Here is a 9,720-nt window from a genome sequence, read left to right on the forward strand (position 1 = left end):
CCTGTCCCGGTCTGTTAAAAATAATAATATAAAAATTAAAATCAAAATTAGCCGACGAAGTCTAAACGAAAGTTGTAGAGCGTAATTTTACCTATGCGTGCATATAAAGAACATCAAAACGGAGTTCGTATGCGAAAGTTATGGATTTTAGAAGTTTTGGCGCGAAAACCGAGAAATTTCGCATAGGTGGCTTCGGCCACGTCACCTTCGCTTAGAGCATGCCACGTGTCCGAAAATGTGCTGAGTCATCCGAGCTGCTGAGCAAATCCGAAGTGGTCCAATGCTTGTCCGACGCGTGTCCCATTCCTTGTGTCCGAGTGTCGCAGGAGGAGCCATGAACCCCCCTACTTCGGACCCTAGGCCGCGGTCCAATCAGAGACTGACACCGAGCCCTCGCACGCGCAGCCCATGTGCAACCACCTGCACGCCTTCGCCTCCTGCTGCCGCGTGTCCCTCGCTACTGACTCCCCTTCTCGTCCGACCTTCGGATCTTCCCTATAAATAGAGGGCATGCGAGATTGCCCGGGTACTTTTGGAAATTAGCCATTTTTCACCCCTTTTGCAATATTTTAGCCATTTCCACTTCCCCCGAAGCCCCGGTACTTATTCCAAAGCCCGGAATACGCCAGGAATAGTGCCCGAGAAGCCCGGAAAATTTATCTTTTCGGTTTCGAAGCCCGAACTTTCGCAGAGCCCGGTTTCTCAATAAAACTCCCGGTTTTATTAGAAACGATCGTTTTAGGAAACGAATTGCTGCCCGATTTTCATTAAATCAGGTGAGTGTGTAGTCACTTTCATCTTACACATAGATATGAAGTATTTCATATAAAATATGTGATATGTGTGATGGTTTTTGAGCATTCTAACACTTCCTAAGTGTACATGCAACCCTAATAACCTTGGATCTATGTTTGTCTAATTATCATGCAAAGTTGAATTCCAAGGTTATATTCCTATCTAGCATACATGGGGAACAAATTTTAACTTGCATGAAAGATAGAATAACTTACCTTGTTGTTGCTTATGATCCTTGAAACCTTGTGAGCCTAGCACCCCAAGTGTGATACCTCAAATGCTTCACACAACACCAAATGCTTTTGGAATGACTTTAGAGAGAATACACACTTCTAAAATCGGCCTAGCCCTCTTGTTTCTTATGTGTGTCCGATTATGGTGGAGAATGGGTTTCTTATATAGTGTTGACACATCTAGGGTTACACCATGTAAACCCTAATGTGTCATGACTCTTCATTTCCATGACCCATGGGTTTGTAACTCCCATGGAGCATCCATGGAGCATCCTATGGGTGGAACCCAACTTGATAATCCATGGAGCCTCTTAGCCCACTATATAAGATATGGAAGATTTACATAATCTACCCATATATTTAATTAGTTATCTTTTGATCACTTAATTAATTCTAAATTAATTCTTGATCAAACTAATTAAATAATATTATTAATATATTAGAACTTATAATATATTAATAAACCATAAGTGTTATTTCTCTCATTTTAGTTTATCCAATTGCATGGTGTCATGCAACCCAAATGGACCATGCCGGGTCGGGTCAAGTACATACCAGAAATAGTTATGGACTTAGACACCTTATCCAACAGTCTCCCACTTGGATAAGTCTAATAACTATAACTGCAATACTTCAGGAAACGATCGGCAATCGTAGCTCTTTCAAGGTCTCTCGGAACTGAGAAGATGATGATACTCCATTTAAGATAAGTGATCATATAATCCTCTGTTCTAGATATCAGCCGGACAAATACATGGAACAATGTCTTACTTATTGTCCAGCAGTTTGTTTCCCGATTTCCGATTTGTTTGACAAAGAACTTAATTGAACACATCAACTTAGTTCTGACCGGGCCCGATACATAGGTCAAAACAAAATCATCGAGGGGCCCAGATATCAACTTCTAATCCAAGAAGGAACAGATAAACTTCGACTCATATGTTTGTTCTACCACTCATTGAATAATACACAAAATCACGTTTTATAACATCGAGTTACCAATGCGTTAACGTACAATCAATGCATAACCAACTCATAAGTAACAAATCATATCTCTAGGTTTGAAGACTTATATGATATTACCGTCTCACGATCACTCGAGATAAATTCCATGAAGTGATTCCAGTGAGCGTGGGTTGAGTCCAATGCTCAGAACTTATGAGCACTCATGAGTGTTGTAGCTGTTGGATATAGTGTCTAAGTCCATAACTTTATTTGGTATGTACTTGACCCGACCCGGCATGGTCCATTTGGGTTGCATGGCATTGCAATACTTGGATAGACAAAATGAGAGAAAGTACACTTGTGATTATTAATATATTATAAGTTCTAATATATTAATAATAGTATTATTTAATTAGTATTGATCAAGTATTAAACTAGTATTAATTTGGTGATCAAAGTGAGACTAATTAAATATATAGGGTTGATTATGACAATCATCAATTCTTTTATGGTGGATTAATGATCCATGGTTTATGGGTTTGGTTATAACCATATGGAGCTCCATGGATAGTCCATGGGAGTTACAAACCCATGGGTCATGAGGAATGAAGAGTCATGACAATTAGGGTTTACATTTGTAACTCCTAATTATGACACACTATAAAAGAAACCCTATAGCATGCAAAATCTGGACTAAGTGTATTCATAAGAGGGCATAACCGATTTTGAGGCTAAGTGACATTCTCTCAAGTTATTCCAAGTTTTGTGGTGTTGTGTGAAGCATTTGAGGCACAACATTTGGGGTGCTAGGCTCACAAAGTCTTGAAGGAATCCAAGCAACAACAAGGTATGTATTTCTACTAGTTTTTATGTTTTATGTAATCCCCATGCCATGCTAGTTAGGAAATAACCTTGAAAAAGAAATTTGCATGTATATAGAGAAAACATAGATTCAAGGTTATTAGGGTTGCATGTACACTTAGGAAGTGTTAGAATGCTCAAAACCCATCAGTGGTATCAGAGCCTAGGATTGTTTTCTGTATACTTGATGCAAACTGCTTGAAAAATCGAAAAATTGCTCACTGTTCGACTGGACTCGCCGAGTTCATGGGGAGGACTCGACGAGTCCATGACCAAATTCATCCTACTCGTCGAGTAGGATAATGCACTCGACGAGTAGGTGCGTGCTGGGCAGTTTTCCGAGTTTTGTTGCTGAAAATGGGCTAGAATCATTATCCCAAACTGTTTTGGACTTGTTAAATATGTTTTTCAAAGTGGTGATGATTATGCTAACCCATTTCAAATGACCGTTATCAATTTTCAAGTTTTATATGTGTTAATATGATTTCTTGAAATTATTTGATATGAATATTTGTTCTTATGAGTTTTTAGAAGATCATAGGAATTTTGTGTAACTTACATGCTTGTTTAATTCATGATCTTAATGCTAATGATGGTGTCCATAACTTGTCCTCAAGTTATGGATAACCAAAAGTCACTTCTTTAAAAGTTGTAATTAAAGAATAGGAGGTTTCATAAAATGAAGAGTCTTCATTTTTATGAAGCATTAAAACTCATAAGTTACAAATTGAAGAGTCTTGAAATAATTTCAAAACTTGCCCTCAAGTTTTTGGAATTTGTAAAGTTACCCCCTCATGTACACTTTAATTCCAAATTGAACTCTTGGAATTTTTAAAAGGTAAAATTCAAACTTTATGGACTTCATTAAATTAATTAAAGTGTTTAATTAAAAGAGTTAATAATTCCATAAAGACATGGTTTAAGTTTAATTAAATTAAGAGTATAGTTTAATTAATAGATTAAACCACCAAGTATTTTAAATGTTTAAAATACACCCTTATACTATTATTATAATTTTAATTATATAGATATGTATAAGAATATGTCATTCTTACCGCAAGTAGGCCTCATTCACGAAGCCGGTCTATAAGGGGGGTATAAGGTTGTTGCCTATATAATGGTGACTTAATGGGTGTCCACTCTCACCCACCGCTTCCTTGATCGGTGGAGGGTCGTTAGCCGAACGGGTAGGATACGACTTTAAATACTCATTAAAAGTATAATGAATTATAAAGTAACTATACATTATAAATTCCCAATCTTAGTTACTTTAGGAAAATGTGAAATTGGTGCTAGCCCATAAAATTACACTTTGTACCTTACCAAGTCGTTAGTGGAGCGTGTGTGGTTAACCGGCACACTAACATGGACTAGTAAGTGTGGCAAAGGGTAACTTGACTTTATTATAGATCGGTGGAGCGTGTGTGGTTAACCGGCACATCGATTAGGTAATATTGTTGAGGGTACCAAGTCAATTTGTATGGTTATTCACACCTTGTTTGTGATCCTCGGCATCCCAGTCACAAACTTGAGAGGGCACAATCGAGATTCAAACATGTCATTGAAAGTTCAATGTATCTCAAAAGATCTAGGAGTTTCAAATCCAATTAAAAACTTAATTATATTTTGTTTTATGGTGGAAATTGGTAAATTGTCATTTACCTATCTTCAACTATTTTATAATTTGGATTACGGCATCCCTCTTCCAGTTATAAATAGGTTGTTGGGTCCTAGCCTTAATATTTCATATTGGGTGTTATATTAAGGACTTTAAATCAACTAACTTGAATTTCTCCCATTATAGATGTCTAGTTTAGACAGCTATGGTCTTCCCAAATCTTTAGGAACAAGCTTCCTAATGAAGATGATATCCCAAATGGCAACCTAGGTGAAAGATCAATCTCTTTGTTGTGCATTAGTAGGACTGGAAATCATACTTCACTTCCTCCACCTCCTCTAATAAATCTCCCTATCCCACAAGTTTCAAGACCTGATTAGTTCTAAGTCACTCAATCCCTATTGGTAAACAAAGTCTATATGTGCTTAGGTCTTGGAGATTAAGTCACATATTGACAAGCCGGGAGAGTCGGGTGTCAAAATCTCAAGGTAGCTGGCTGTTGACTTGGTCACTCCCTGATGACAGATCACGACATGACCCTTAATGATCATACCTATTTGCTTGATGATGCTGAATCAGCAATGATTTGGAGCATTGGTAAAGCAAAATTTGATTGGAAGATCAACTTCCCAAACTTCCATGGACATTGACAATGGTAACATTGGAAGTCCAGAAAAACTTTCTCTTCCCAATTGAAAGGGATTGGCCATAGTCAACTCGGTTGACCAAATGGTAAAGAGAAAGGCTAGGTCTGTGATAGTCCCGTGTACCGTTTCCAAAGAGTCCATATGTTTCTGTTGCCAAAGGAAGGGCATAGGTTGCGAAGCTGCCAAATTTACCTAAGAGTCCATAAGGATAGTAAAGTTAAATGTTTGACTCTGCTTTAGGTGAAGTCCATTATCTAACCTTATTAAATTTCTATTCTGAGATTCTTATTGCATGATGTGACTGGGTCACATATTGATGTTTTAAGAATCAAAGAAGAGTAAAGAAACTTAAAGAAAGTATATGCTGATTCTGATCGTGAAGATGGATTTCGATCGCATGGTTCGGTGATCAGAATTTTGAGTTGTTACTTAAGAGTTATGATATATTGCTTAGGAATAGATAACAACGAGTTTTCCATATGGATTGTAAGGATAAGTTTTCTGCAAAGTTTTAAAAATAAAAGAAAATGGTTTTGATTTTATTTATTTTAAGTATCCTTACAATGGCTTTTGTGAAAAAGGTTGTTGCTTATATGTTTCCATTGATAAACAATATGGGTAAATGGATTTGATTCTTTCATTAGTGGTAGTGTCACAATCTACCAAATAATGAAAGATTCTCATCACCCAAGTCTCAGTTGGATAGAAACTTGGAATCATGCAAGTTGTATTGTGTGATGAATGAGAATTTTCATCTTTGGTAAATTAAGACTAATTCCTTGTTCACATTCGCATGTGAGTCAGGCGAAGGACTAAAGGATCGGGTACATTAAGTTTTGCACTAGTCAGGTCCACCACAAAGGTAGAGGAGATTATTCGTTATGATTTACTAAAGTTTAGTAAATATGGTTATGCTTACGAGTTTAAGTGTAATTCTGAAACATTGGAAAAGTTTCAATGTATGGCAGAATGAATAAGAAGAATCAAATAAGGCAGAAAGATAAAAGTTTCTCCAATCTGAAGAGATGGGAGAGTACTTGTGTATTTTGTTTTATAATTATCTTAGTGATTATGGAACCATATCACAATTGATCCTCTAAGGACACCTTAGTGTGTTTGTTGCCTGAGGAGAGGAATTGTGAATTGTTGAAATGGTTAAATCAAAAGATAATTCATACTTCGTTCCAAAACAAATCCTGGAGTAATACTCCAACATTGTAACTAGAGTGACATAGTCTTTAGAAAGTTCATAACGCTTGTCAAATGTAGAGTAAGATGTTTCCTATTCTTGTACATTTGAAATTGGTAAGTTGTGATGTTTTGGATAAAACAAAGATCAACTAAGGCCAATTGTGTGAAGTGTTTGTAAAAGAGTCCGCACTATCTCTTGAATATTTGGCAAGAGAGTCTTATATGTCAAGAGGACAGTGGGAGTCTAAAAGATCTTAAGATAGGTTCAAGAACTAATCAAGAGTTTTGTTAATCACTAGCCCACGACTTGAGGTTTGTAACCTATCGTGTTGACATATTCTTATTTCTGTGTCTATTCCAGTTAAAAGTTGATTATGCTTGTGAGTTCTATGAGTTCTCAATTGTTTGCATAACAATCCGGAAGCATGGTGGGCATTGTGCTACCAGGTGGCAAGAAATTAAGATTGAACAAGTTCAGTCTATATGAGTTTGGATTTGCCACTAACCTTGTCTTGTGATTATGGTTGTGACAAATTCACATGGATAGGAACACATACACCATAAAAATCTAAGTGTCATGATGTTTCTCTTCGATTCATGAAAATGATGGTAAGGAAACTCTTTCACTAAGTAGATTTTGAGTAGATAGCAATTGTGAGAATGACAAAAGGTCTAAACATTATGATTACGACATCCCTTTTCATAATTGTTTAGACACACAAGTGAGCTATCTAAGGAAAGGTGTATGATTTTGATAAAGTCTTATCAAAGCAATTGCATATCAGAAATCTGAACTTTGGTAAGAAAGTCAATAAAGTGTTGGTTTCTAAAAGTCCAGCTGATCTCTGGATACATGTCAAAGCTAGTGGGAGCATAAGTGTTATGCTAATAATATAATAATCATTATGCTAGTTGGAGCATGATTATTATGTTAAGTGTTTCAAGTCAGCAATATTAATTATAGAAAACAAAAGTTTCAATTCGCCTTGAAAAAGTTGTTTTGCTATAATTAAGGGAGAGGATTTTATACTTCACTCCAATTCTACAAGCTTAGATTGAGAATTTAATCTACTTTAGTCAAGAATATATATGAATGTTATGTTGGAATGGTTTAATATAAGGAAATTATATATATGTTGCGTTCTCAAAATTTGATTATGATTACGGCATCCCTCTTCATAGTTCGAATTATGAAAACATGGCAAATAAAAAATTTTATAGCATAAATCATGTCCCATATGCTTTGGGTATAGGTTTGATTACATGTGCTATAATATTCATCCATTCTAAATTTTCCAAATGCCTAGGGCATTAAGATGGAAAAAGGAATAGAACTGAAAATGACTAAAATGATTAAGCAAAATTGTCGAGAACAATCTGAGGTTTACCAAAGATTGGTTGCTCATGGACAATTAGAAGTATAGAGTAAGGACCATATTGACATATTTTGAAAAGAGGCAACTCTTGTTCAGAAGTGATGGTCAAAATGGTAATATGGAATTGTCTCCATAGGTGGAAGTTATTCTTTGAATCTGTGTAAGATTCAAGAACTTAATGCTAAGAAGGATGTTCAAAGGAATGTACTTTGAATTTGAGACTTCATTTCCATGGAATTGTTTTCCATTGGAATACTTTGTAATGTCTGTTGCCAAGTCTTTGTGACTTCTGTGCATAGTCATTACAAGGGGATCATTGCATATAAGTTTAGAATCTAACAGATTACAGTAAATGACAAGAGTTTGGTATTCTTGCATTTACAACGAGGATTGGCATTGTGAAATGAGCATCATTGGAATATTGTCAATTGATCTATTTCACAAAGAGAGGACCATATGTAAACATAGTATGCATACTTGGAGTATGGCATAATTGTTGTTTGGAAAAACATAGTGTACATGCTTGGAGCATGGGACAACTAATGTTTTAATTCAAGCATAAAGTTGATTAACCGAAACATAAATAATGAGTAATCAATATGGTGCTTAAGTAAAAGGTGTTTTATTTACACTCAAAGTGTTGGGGCCATATAAGATTAGTATTATTCTTGTGTTTCACTTTGCATGTTTTGACTTCAAGAATAATTATGTTATGGTATATATCATATTATTCAAACCATCCACAGTCAGTCATATGTTGGAAGTAGATATGAATCAAGACTGTCATGAATTTGGCTTGTATGATTTGTCTAAAGTGCTTTAGACAATGCAATGGTTGCTACAACATTCATGAGTACTCATAAGGGCTGAGTATTAGATTCAACCCACGCTCACTTGCATCACTTCATGGAATTTATCTCGAGTGATCGTGAGATGGTAATATCATATAAATCTTCAAACCTAGAGATATGAGTTGTTGACTATGAGTTGGTTATTCATTGATTGTACGAAAACGCATTGGTAACTCGATGTTATAAAACGTGCCTTTGTGAATAATTCAACAAGTAGTTAGTACAAGCATATCAGTCGAAGTTTATCTGTTCCTTCTAGAAATAGAAGCGATATCTGGGCCCCTCGATGATTTGGTTTTAACTTATGTACCGGGCCCGGTCAGAACCTAATTGATGTGTTCAATTTAGTTCTATATCGAAACAAATCAGAGATCGAGAAACAAATGCTGGACAATAAGTAAGACCATGTTCCATGTGTTTGTCCGGCTGATATCATGAGAACAGAGGATTATATGATCACTTATCTTAAATAGCGTATCATCATCATCTCAGTTCCGAGAGACTTTGAAAGAGCTACGATTGCTAGTCGGATTTTGAAGTCATATTTGCAAATATAGTTATTAGACTTATCCAAGTGGGAGACTGTTGGATATAGTGTCTAAGTCCATAACTTTATTTGGTATGTACTTGACCCGACCCGGCATGGTCCATTTGGGTTGCATGGCATTGCAATACTTGGATAGACAAAATGAGAGAAAGTACACTTGTGATTATTAATATATTATAAGTTCTAATATATTAATAATAGTATTATTTAATTAGTATTCATCAAGTATTAAACTAGTATTAATTTGGTGATCAAAGTGAGACTAATTAAATATATAGGGTTGATTATGACAATCATCAATTCTTTTATGGTGGATTAATGATCCATGGTTTATGGGTTTGGTTATAACCATATGGAGCTCCATGGATAGTCCATGGGAGTTACAAACCCATGGGTCATGAGGAATGAAGAGTCATGACAATTAGGGTTTACATTTGTAACTCCTAATTATGACACACTATAAAAGAAACCCTATAGCATGCAAAATCTGGACTAAGTGTATTCATAAGAGGGCATAACCGATTTTGAGGCTAAGTGACATTCTCTCAAGTTATTCCAAGTTTTGTGGTGTTGTGTGAAGCATTTGAGGCACAACATTTGGGGTGCTAGGCTCACAAAGTCTTGAAGGAATCCAAGCAACAACAAGGTATGTATTT

This window comes from Lactuca virosa, chromosome 1 (genome assembly GCF_052849685.1).
Source record: "Lactuca virosa cultivar CGN04683 chromosome 1, Lactuca_virosa_CGN04683_v6, whole genome shotgun sequence".
Taxonomy (NCBI): domain Eukaryota; kingdom Viridiplantae; phylum Streptophyta; class Magnoliopsida; order Asterales; family Asteraceae; genus Lactuca; species Lactuca virosa.